Here is a 7,625-nt window from a genome sequence, read left to right as displayed (position 1 = left end):
GAGACATGATTGGGGTCCACAGTAACCAGTTAGCAGAGTTGGATATGGGAGGGGCTGGGCTCCCGCACACAACACACACTCCTCTTCTAGGATATTTGCACTCCCACGCACAGTGATTCAGCTGCCACTGAGTGTCTTTGCATACACACACACACACACACACACACACACACACACACACACACACACACACACACACACACACACACACAAATCATTAATTCCACATGTACACATACATATAGGTACAAACACACAACTATTTATGCATTCATGCAGACACACTGATATACACACACAAGTATGCACAAACACACAAAGAAATGCACACACCCCATCCACACATATACACACAAACACACCCACTCAGGCAGCCACTGGATTAGACTACATTGTTGTGGCCAAGAGATTTAACCTTCTCCACAACATATCATGGGTGTACAGGTTCCTAATAATCTTAAAGTGCAAAAGTACATTTTCACAGTCTGACCAGACAATACATCCTGTTTTCTTCATTTTCTACACAATTTGAGTTACAGATATAAATAACTAAACCTGACCCTAATGACCTCTGTAAATCAACAATGTCCACAGAATAGGCTGGTCATAATCACTGTCAGAGATGAAGAGGAGCAACACACACAGACAATACTGAGGTTAAAATCACCATGAGCAGATGACAGAGAGAAAGAGAGAGAGAGAGAGACGGAGAGAGAGAGAGAGAGAGAGAGAGAGACGAGCAGTACAGTAAAAAAAAAAAAAAAAACGCAGAATCTTCTTCAATATGAGATGCTATTTTTAGGAAGTAGGGCAGCACCAGCCAGGAGCCCAAAGAACACTCCATGAACGCTTTGTTTTGCATATCCCTGTGAAATAGAGAGGAACTGGAATGATTTCAGGGGATGATAAAGCAACAATGGGGTTCCAAAAGTAAATGAATGATACCAGGAGAAAAACACAAAACAAAACAAACCCTCCTGTTTTGGCTACAGGCTGTCCTTTATTTGCATGATTGCAGTAGTAGTCATTATTTTTTTTAACCAAAACAACAACATCAACAGTAATTGCAATATTAATTTCAGCTCCTGAACATGTGGATAGAATTGAAGTCTGTCATGACATGCTTTACTGTTTCATGTGACAAGTACAATCAAACATACAGAAGGAAAGAAAAAAGATATGAGGTATAAAAATTGCCTGACTCGGTCACCTTTAAAACAAGTTATCTTTCAGCATTAACCAAACTAAAAATATTGATATGGGAGAAATCATTCATGTTCACCTCACTATTAGAAGCTTTTGTAACAGTACTCACATGGATTGTGTAAAATAAATGCCTGAATGCGTCATGGTGTAATTAGATGTACTACATGCTACATTCAATACTGCACTACACAAAATCTAGTAATGACAACTCAAATGAGTCAAGACAGGAATTTTCCATAAAGTCAGTTGTTAGGTTTTATAGCACCCCACATTTACATATGAGGTGTGGTGTTCAAACAACATGCATCCAAATGAAGTGTCATGTGTCAGTTGAAAAAGCAGAATCGTGGATATCACATTTACAATCTTTGGAAGGTGCTCTTATCCAGAGCAACTTATCAATATTACAGTATTTGTGCTTCCTGGGAATCAAATCCTTAAACTCAGAGTTGCTATCAACTCACTCCACCTGTTCTACCAGTTGAACTAAGTTCCCAAAATGTGGTATCATGTTTACTAATGCCCTGATATGTATATATTTACCCTGGATATTCTTTTCTGTTGTAAGGTTTTATAGTGCTTTATTATGTACATCATTTGAATAAAGCCAGCTTTGGGGTTTTTTTGGTGTATGAAGATATTGCACTCAAAGATAACTGGTAAATGTGACTCATCCGTACAAGCTCAGCCATACCTTTATAAAGAAGAATGTCATTGACATCTAAAACCATGCTGAAATTGAGGGACATTGGTGTGCAGTCGAGCTGTTGTGTGTGGTGAATCTAGAGGTTTGTCTCTGCTTTTCTCTTCAGGGCTTAGGCTAAAATGACATAGTCTTCTTCCTTCCTCTCTGCTTTACACAATCATAATCCACTTTTATTCAGCGTGCCATCATTTCTATGATGGCAACCAGCAGTGAATTCACACACATGGGTTTATTCATTTTCTGCCAATTTGAATAAAGATTTGCACATTAATGGTGATGTATGTTTTCTTGTTTTCACATGATAGATTTTTCCTGTGTGATTTAAGCTCATCACTTATAATACAGCAATTGTTCACAGTTCTTAGCATTGATTTGCTGCTGATGGCTCAGCTTTAGGTGCAGGTGCCATTTTCACAATTTAAAAATGAAAGAAAATGATATTTTAAAACAAAGCTGAAGGAGATGGTCATTTCTGTACTGGTGTACTTGGCCTGGCAAGATATCAATCCACAAAGTGAATATTAATACATTTTATTGTTGTTTTTTTTGTTTTTGTTTTTACCACCAGCACATTACTGTAAAAGAATGAGGTTTCAGAGGTTTTACCTAAATGTGGTTTTTACCTATTTGATTTTACATTTTAAAGCACTCTTATTATTATAGGTCATTACAAAAGACGGTAATAACCGTATCTTGCATAGATGGGTTAAGAAACTATTAACATTATTGCTATCAAGTATGTGTGAAGCTGTGTTTCATTGCCTTAAGAGCCTTTCTCACATTTAATGACAGTGTTATCTAATGACTTAATAACAAAAGTCTCAAAAGGATTATAATGCTCAAGACTCACACACTCATATTTTTGTAACTACATGGACCCTAAAGAAATGCCAGTCACAAAATGTGTTAATATTTGCTCTTCCTCTTTTCCTATGGGTAACTTTTAAAATACTTTTAATAAAGTGCCTCTGCTATATTATTTCAGAGCGTCCATCTGTTCAGTTATGTTTGAATCACTGCAAAGCAAAATCCAGTACCCATAAACAGTGTTTTACATTTCTTGGATATAAAGGAAATACAACTAGCTCAAACAAAGCTGAGCTGATGGCAGCTTCCTGTAGCAGCTTGAGCTCCCTGGAGAAGGTGGAGGTGGGGTGTGGGCTCTTTCCTGCTCCTGCATCTGGGGGCATGGGGGGGGGGGTGGCCGAGGGAGGTGCTCGCTAATCTCTGCATTTGAAATGCAAATACATCTGTACTGATGTGCAAATGGTAATGCCCTTGTGTATCTTGCCAAAATGCTGTGCCTCCAACTCACTGAGGGAGGAATGTTTACCAAATTTACACGCCAGTGAAGCAGCCATCACTCTTAAAAGTGCATATGTGATCAAAGTTACAATGTATTCAATAGGCAAACTTCCATCATCTGGAAAAATCTCTCATAAGTAAAATACGGACTTTAAACATGTTTTAGATAATAAAGACAGTCATGATGTGCACTATGCATGCACTTTGTGATGGGTCTCTGGGTAGTCTGAAGTTTAATCAGCTCTTAGGTCAGCATGTTTTCTTGTCAGAGCATAATGACCCTGGTTCCTTCAGAGCAGAACAGGTAGCCCACTCACTCTTAACACCCACACCTACTGCCTCATTTCCCTTGAGCTCAGGGCTGACCTCATTCTGCCCTCAATGTTTCTCTCTCTTCCTTTCTCTTCCCCTCTTCTCTTCTACATGTCTCTCTGTGTTTGGCACTCACTCTTTCTCTCTGTCTCTCAATCTCACTTTCTTACACTTTCTAATTTCTTCACTTTCATTCACTCTCCTTTGCTCTGCACATTTGCCCCTTTTCTTTCTGTTTTACTTGGCACTCTCTCTCTCTTTCTCTCTCTCTTTCTCTCTCTCTCGCTCTCTTTCATACACACACACACACACACACACACACACACACACACACACACACACACACACACACACACACACACACCTTGCTCCTACAGGAGAGCACAGAGGACAGGTGATCTATTTATCCTCCCATCTGATTCCAACTGCACTTGCTCACTAGACTGTTACCAAGATAATTCAATCAGTGCCTCCTCTGACTATCTAAATTAGAAAAGCTAAAAAGCTCAAGTAGAATACATGGACATTTTCATTCATAATTTTTCAGTGTGGAAATTGTATTGCTTTTGTCATTTATTTTACCATAAGGGTATAAGTTATTGTGACTTTGAAGTTTATCCATGTTAGCCAATTAAGACCTAAGGCTGTAGAAGTGGCATGGACCTACTAATAAAGTAATTTATGTCTTTTAATTCATGAGGGAAAAAAGAACTGCCCTTTTAATTCTTCCACGATTTAGACTTACAGTTGAAAAGCTTGATGCTACGACAAAAAACAGTGCGAATTCAAAGAATTACACAGCAGATGCCACAAAAGCAGCAACTCCACCTGAAAGCTGATTAACCCAAATTGATACCCAGAAGGGCTGTGATACAGACAAGCTGCTGCCTGCTACCTGCGTGATAGTGCTCTCTGCCAGCTGCAGCCGTGGCTACTTCTTTGCAGTAGCGGCAGCGTGGGTATTTTGGGCCTGTGGAAAGCGCACACTTCAGCTCTCCTAATTACAGCAGTGGCTAAGCCACAAACAAGGCCTTGGTCTGAGCCTGACAGGCAACCCCCCTCCCCGCTTCCTCCTCCCCCCACGGCTGCGGAACTGAAGACGCCCACGCGGCTCCGCGCCCATCCCTCTCCATCTGACACAGCTGCCAGAGATGGAGCGCTATTCAGCAGCCAAGCCCTCCCCCTCCGCACCACTACGCCCCCGCACACTCACACTCGCGCACAAACACACACGCACACACACACGCACACACACACACACACACACACACACACACACAGAGCACTGTGCTCTGCTCCCCGCAGGGTGCGGGTGTGTGTGATTGAGTGAGTGAGTGAGTGAGTGAGTGAGTGAGTGTGGGAGAGAAAAAAGTGAGAGAGGGAGAGAGAGAGAGAGAGAGAGAGAGAGAGAGAGAGAGAGAGAAGGCTGGTGAGAATGAGCAAAACAGAGGAAGCACAGTAAATGTGTGTTAGAGGCTGAGAGAAAGAATTAGGGAAAAAAGAGTTTTAAGGGAGTTTGTGTTAGAAGTCCTGTATATGTGTTAGAAATCCTGTATATTACATAGGAGACAAAGGGAGAAAGTAGGGCCAACCTACAAAGGGATTAGACATATTTAGGCAGGCACTGTAACAGTGTGCTAGTGCTCTGTGCTTACTGCATGTGGAAATTTGTGCGTGTGGATTCACAGGGCGTGGGCGTATGTGTCTTTGTGTATCTACGCAAGAGTGTGTGCGTGTGGGCAGGTATTTACGCGTTAGTGTATTTCTGTGTAAGTGTGTTTAGGGGTGTGTGGGCGGGTGAGCTGCTCACATCTGTGTTTTTGTGTTCATTAAAGTGTGTGAACATATCTACGAGAGCTTTTGTGTGTGTGTGTGTGCGCGCTCAGACCATGGGCTGGGTTCTTATGTCTGGGTGTGTTTTGGGTGTGTGGGGGTGTGTGTGTGTGATAGGGGCTATGGCCATGTCATTCCTAGTTTTCCCAGCTATCTTTCCCATGCCTTTAGTGCAGAGTGTAGAGGTCATTCCATGCTTTGCTAAACTCAAGTTTCCATTGATTTTACTGAACATGAAAATCTGACAGAATACTGAAACTACAGTTTCTTGATACTTGCTCCACCAGGAAAAAATTATTCACTTCAATAAATATGATGATATGTCACTATAATAATTCTATGGGACTGATGTTTGATGGATAAGCTGGTCTTTTGAGATTTTGGAGACTTTTGAAGGACATGTCTACAGAATGAACACTTAAAAGTATAAACAGGACAGACTTCCTGTACTCGAGGGTAAATGTTTATTGTGTGTGTGTGTGTGTGTGTGTGTGTGTAAAGGGAACTGGCTTAGGGGTGTTTTAAACACCCAAGGCTAGTGTGGGAGGTAGAGTAGAGAGACATGACCCCAGCTCACCACACAAACACACAAACATGCAACACACACACACACACACACACACACACACACACACACACACACACACGTCTACTGGAAATGAATGCACTACAGTTTACAAAGAGAAAGTAAAAGAATGTACTGGTATCTTTCAGAGTACATCTATTCATTGACAGTACACACTGCAGAAAAGCTGAGCCAATTAAAAACATTTATTTTCTACACATCTACAGCACTTGAAAAAGCTTGAGTTGACTCATTTTCATTGAACCAAACTTCAAAGATGACAAAGCTTCAAAAAATACAAAAGTATTGAAATAGCCCATTTGACTCATTAGACCTATTTGGCATGTGTGCTAAAGAATACCAATAATAAAACACACAAACTGTATGTTTTATCATTTAATTTTGTCGAGATCAGTGGTTCTCAAACTGTTGACAAACGAAATATGTTTTTTCATACTTTTAAAAAATCACCCATTTATCAAACCAAACCAATAATATTTTATTCTTTATGTCAAAAACAGTACAATTATTTTTATACAGGAGAACTGACATTTGACTGAATCCTCTGACTCCAGAAGGGTTTTAAATATGGGACAGTAGTGCTGTCAGGTGTATTGTTAGATGTGATTTTCGACATTTACAATAATCAATTACCAAAATATACAAAACAAAATACAAAACAGGGCACCATGCTGTGTATAATATCTAAACCTTCACAATTCAAAAACACAAATGATTGCCTTTTCATCATTTACTTACATTTAATGACAAGGTTTTTATATTAGGGCTGTAACATCAAAAAAACAGTGGCAAGCTGATGTACAGAAGAAAGGCCAAATCAAAGCTATACTTTGATTACTTCATACTGAATAGAGAGCATGCTCTCTACAGAGGTTACAAGGTTTGCTGATATTATACTAGTGAAGGATATGTACGAGGACCTATGGACAACATGCAGTGTATTCATATAGCTCACTCTGCATCAGAGGAAAGCACATGTAGTTAAGTGTTAAGTTAAGTGAAGTGTAAAAATCTACTAGCACTCTTGATGAGCTCAAGCAGGCATGTTAGAGCAGGGTAGACATAGCTTTCAAAGTTGGCCATACATCTTCTATATAGGCAGAACATGTTCCAATACAAAATGTCTCAGTAATAAATATGTAAAAGAATTGTGCAATTTTGCAAAGACAAAGTGCAAAAGAAAACTCATGTGTAATAAAAGAGAGCAATAATAACAAACAAAAGGGCATAAAGGAGTTGATTACAACACAGTCAAATTAACTTAACAGTAAGCACTTTATAGCAAATATGTCAAAGCACATAGAATGTCTAGCAAAATGAAGGCTCATCACTTGTTAAATGTATAGAGCTCATACATAATAATTGTTAACAAATCTGTTTTGAGTTCAAAAGCTTTTGTACCTCTTTTCTGACTAGGGAGGACAAACATTTCATAACAATATATTTAAGGTTCTTTATGCTATAATGAAGTTTGACATGGCCACAATTCCAGTGAAGCTGTTTAATCAGTAGTAGGTCCTAAGTGATCTTTTCTGAATTTGCTGAGATTCTATTTGATGCACTACTCTGGCCCTGGCTTGAGCCCTAGCCAAGATCTTCTTGATTTCTTTAATTTCTCCTTGATCTCCTTAATTTCAGGTGAAAGAATAAAAACCAAAACAATCAACGATGCACTTC

Source organism: Electrophorus electricus, chromosome 4, assembly GCF_041902795.1.
Source record: "Electrophorus electricus isolate QZ-2024a chromosome 4, ASM4190279v1, whole genome shotgun sequence".
Taxonomy (NCBI): Eukaryota; Metazoa; Chordata; class Actinopteri; order Gymnotiformes; family Gymnotidae; genus Electrophorus; species Electrophorus electricus.
Note: the sequence above shows the minus strand (reverse complement) of the source record.